Source organism: Lepus europaeus, chromosome 5 (assembly GCF_033115175.1).
Source record: "Lepus europaeus isolate LE1 chromosome 5, mLepTim1.pri, whole genome shotgun sequence".
NCBI classification, from domain to species: domain Eukaryota; kingdom Metazoa; phylum Chordata; class Mammalia; order Lagomorpha; family Leporidae; genus Lepus; species Lepus europaeus.
The window spans coordinates 115513702-115518116 of record NC_084831.1 but is presented as its reverse complement, the minus strand read 5'-3'; the positions used below and the strand labels follow the sequence as shown (position 1 = coordinate 115518116).

Sequence of the window (4415 nt, the reverse complement as noted above, 5' to 3'; positions counted from 1 at the left end):
TCCTGGATCAAAGGAAAAGTTGAGAATCCTTCCAGAACAAATAACAACAAACCAGAGAAGAACGTGGCATAATCAGTTCCTATGTGCTCCCCCTAGAGCATCCCGGACACCTTAGAATTCCTATCAGAATGTATGCAGCCATATAAGGGAGACAAAGAAACTAGGATGTTACATAAGGCAACGCCCGGCTTTGTTCGGAGCCCAGCCTGTTGAAGGTGAATTAGCAGGGCCCTGTGGACCTGAAAAAACATTGCTTCCCGCTATGAGCCTGAGTCGCGTCTGTCCGAGAACCCCGCAACAAAGTGTCCCCGAGCCCGGCTCCACGCGCTGCAGGAACCTGCGCCCGGTTTCGGGAGGCGAGCAGCTCTCCCAGACCCACAGTCTCCAGCGAAGGCTTCTTTCCCCCCCCCTCCGTGCCAGGGTGAAGCCCTTGGTGCCGGCTCCCTGGGTCGAGGCCTCCTCCTGGGCTGGCTGGGTTAGCCTTGGCGGTCACGTACGTAATAAACATGGATCCCGTTTGTTTGTTTTTTAAATCTGACTCCCGGGCAACTTCTCCCTTGTAACTACTTTACAGTTTCTAAAAACAGTTATTGTGCAGAGCTGGAAGAATTTAAGTCTCCCCAGATGATCATGTGAGTGAATTTGGAGATAAACAAAAAATAAAAAAATGAGACCTGATGGGGAGCAGCTGGATAAGAAAATGTAACAATGGGACCGCAACTTAAAATGCATTCCGACTGCAGTCAGTGTATTCTGACTTTAAGGTAGCACACTTCCGAGCTATTCTGTTGTAGTCGTTCCCGTCTGCTTTACCGATCGGTGCGACGGTAGGATCCCCATCCAGTCTCCCCGGGCTCAGCTGGAAGCCTGCGCCTGGCCGCGAGGAGGCAGCTATCGTGGGAGCCGCTTCCCTCATCTGAGGTCACTTTTAAAGGTTGCAAAAGGGAGCGCCACAGAGGGTCAGGTACGTACTGCCGTGACTCGGATTCGAACCGAGGTTGCTGCGGCCACAACGCAGAGTACTAACCACTATACGATCACGGCGCGCCACCCGCGAGGCAACGCGCAGCGGCTGGATTTTACCGCCTTTGTAACAGGATCGCCGGCCTTGCAGCCTCTGTGCCAATGGCGTGACTCTCGAAAGCCCGCGCTCAGCAGAGCCGAAGCTCTGACCCCGACTTGGCTTTCGGGGCCGTCGCCCCTGCTCGGGGAGGCGGCGCACGCAGGTTTTCTCGTTTGAGCGTCAGCAAGCAGCCGGGATCAAGGCCCCGGCCGCCCTCCGCCTGCCCTCCGCGCGAGCTGCCAGGCGCAGGGGCGCGGGAGGCGGCCCCGAAAGGGCTTCCTCTGCGTCTCCGCCCAGTGCTCGGGAATTGAGGCTGCGAGCCGCCGAGCCGCGGACGAGGGCGAGGGCAGTTTTCTGATCCGTTTTTCTTGCTCCCCTCAAGGCGCCTCAGTTTCGCCGCGCGCCCTCCCTGTGGCGCTGAGGCGCTTGCGCGGACTTCCTTCGCCTGTCCCCTCAGCAAATCCGAGCCGCCTCCGCAGATCCAGAAAAACAAACGGAATCCAGCAGGCGAACGCAGCCGACCGGCGTAGCTGGAGGGTGCGGCTACGAAAGATCTGAAAGGCTCTTACAGAAAAAGAAAAAGAAAAAAAAAAAAAAGTTTCAATCTGAGAGGCCGCGCCACAGGGAGATCTCCAGACACCGGCGGCTCAGGGCCCCACACTGGGCTTCCAGCGCTGTGGGCGTTGACCAAAGCAGGGAGGAAAAACAGAACCAGCACTGCGTTGGCCGGGAATCGAACCCGGGTCAACTGCTTGGAAGGCAGCTATGCTCACCACTATACCACCAACGCACACATGAAATAGGACATTTCTTATAAAGTTATAATCTTCCATAATTTATTTATTTATTTATCTTTGCTACCTGTTAAATATCACCCAAAATTTAGCCCACAAAGTTGAAGTAGGACCAGAACGAGGAGCTAAGAGTTCAGCTATTGAGAAGTCTGGGATTCAGCAGAGGGTGGCCCAAGTGACTGGGCCCCTGCTAACCACGAGGGAGACCCAGAGGAAGCTCTCGGCTCCTGGCTTCGACTTGGCCCGGTCCTGGCTGTTGTGACCATTTGTAGAGTAAACCGGCGAGTGCAAGATCTGTCTCTCCCTTTCTCTCTGTACCTCTGCCTTTCAAATAAGTAAATAAAACCTTCACTTATTAAAACTGACCAAAAAGAAAAAAGAAGAAAAGAAAAGTCTGGGGTAGTTCCTTGTTTCACAGGTGTAAGGAAAGTCAATTCCAGTTTCTTCTGTTGTCTGAAAGAAGCTTCTGAAATCCAGCGGACGAGTTAAACCTTTGCCGTGGGAGTTTTCCCTGTACAACATCGTTCACCATTTGAGTGTTTCCTTAGGACGAATGCACAGAGTTGGCACTGAAAGACGTGCACATTTTTAAGTTTTGGATACATAAAATAATTGCTATTTGGAGAGCGATCACCGATTTTCACTATTCAGTGAATATTACCTAATTATCCTGGTCAATGATATTGTCTGTCGCCTTTTTTCTTTCTGAAAATGCAGGATAAAAATATGATGTCTCACCTGAATTTGCATTTATTTTATTACTATTGAGGTTGGTCATTTGTCATAAGCTTACAATAATTTGTTTAAGTTTTGAGACTAACACACATGTTTTGCCTGTTTTCTACGGGGTGTATTATCCCTACTTGTTCATCATTTGTCTTTTAATATTACTTATGGCATTTATATGATCACAAGTTTTCTGTTTTTGTGTAGTATATCACTTTTATTTTTTATGATGCCTTTCTCTGCTTTTATGTTGAAATAGTTCTCAATAGTCAAAAATTAAGACAATCGCTGTTTTCTTTTTAAAACCTTCAATTCTTGCATTTAATTCTTTAGTCTATTTGATATGTGGTATGAGGTAAAAATTTATCCTAAGGAAATATCTAGTGATGTACAAAAACATATAGCTATGCAAATGATCATTAGCATATTTGTGAAACTAAAGATTTGGGAGTGGGGGACGGAAGTCCAGTGATAGGGTTAATTACGTCCATTTTGATTTGTAAGTTATATTTACATTGTACATTGCTGGTGGGAGTATAAATTGGTAGGAATTCTGAAGGGAAAACTGGTAATATTTATCCACAATTTCGCATAACTTTTGAACACCACCATTTCAATTCCTGAGCATTTATTTCACACACATGCAAAATAACACAAGTACAAGATTATTTGTACATATGTGTTGTTTGTGCTAGCAAAGGATGAGAAACAATCTAAATGCCCATTAATAGGAAGCTAGCTAAACTAACCATGGAATAATCATGCAAATAGAATGATGTGTATCCTAAGGATATATGTATACATGTATAACATGTAAATACTCTAAAACACGTTGCTAAATAATTTTGTGCAAGTGCACAAAAGTCAAATAGATCACCATCATTTGCACAGAGGAGAGTACGTTTAAATCCATATGTATATATACATGCATGTACTTTCATTTGCATGAAGCTTTATAATTTAAAAATTTATAATTAAAGAACTTAACACTAGTCACTTCGTTAGACAGAAAATAGATGTAGGGATGAAAGACAATCATCAGTTATGCCTCTTTGCAAATTTGCCTCCTAATGTAAATGTATTAGCTTTTCAAAAATTAAATCAGTACATTGAATACTGTATACATTACATTGCTGAAGAACACTTCCACTGAAAAGCGCTAAAAAGCTGGATATAAAAACGCACGTAGAGCTCAATTCCATTTTCCTGTTTCATTCACTTCTATCAGTAGATTCATTTCGTTGTTACAGTTGTGAAAGGCTTTTCCCTTGCGAAGGGGGACAAAAGTGTCTTTCCCTGACCGGGAATCGAACCCGGGCCGCGGCGGTGAGAGCGCCGAATCCTAACCACTAGACCACCAGGGAAGGTGACAGCGAGGCTCCGTCCTTGCTCTATGGTTCTTGCTCACCCTGTTTCCGCTTACCCTCCCGGAGACCACGTCACACCGATGGCGGCGGTTTCGAGACTCTCAAACGCTCGGTTTCCTCTACGCCAGAACCACTCGTGTCTCCGAGTAGAAAGAATTCTGCAGGCTGGCTCTCCGAGCCGAGCGAGGGTTGTCGCACGGGTCACAGTCCCACGCCCTGAAACCCCTGCGTGGAGAGAGGCTCGGGGCGCAGGCGGCCCTCGCGCGACCCCAGCACAGCGCCCGGCTGCTCTTGGCCGAAACCCCGGGAGGTTTTCCTGAGGGAAGACGAAGGGCGTCGTGCGAGAACCGCCGGCAGATCCGGGGCCTGTGGTGGCCGCCCCCCGCCCTGTCGTTACGAACTGAGACCAAGCTGTAGGCCAAACAAATACGAAAATCCCTGGCGTGCGGTGCCGGGTGCTCGGCC

General features: G+C 47.9%; 3 non-coding genes across 3 annotated transcripts; all 3 read right to left on the bottom strand.

Annotated features, from left to right (window-relative positions):
• Positions 1–972: 972 nt before the first annotated feature.
• Positions 973–1044, bottom strand: TRNAH-GUG (transfer RNA histidin (anticodon GUG)). Its single transcript has one exon. It is a non-coding gene; the product is annotated as a tRNA-His (tRNA).
• Positions 1045–1781: 737 nt separating this feature from the next.
• Positions 1782–1853, bottom strand: TRNAG-UCC (transfer RNA glycine (anticodon UCC)). The gene has a single exon. It is a non-coding gene; the product is annotated as a tRNA-Gly (tRNA).
• A 2022-nt stretch (positions 1854–3875) lies between these two features.
• On the bottom strand, positions 3876–3947 carry TRNAE-CUC (transfer RNA glutamic acid (anticodon CUC)). The gene has a single exon. It is a non-coding gene; the product is annotated as a tRNA-Glu (tRNA).
• Between the last annotated feature and the right edge of the window lie 468 nt (positions 3948–4415).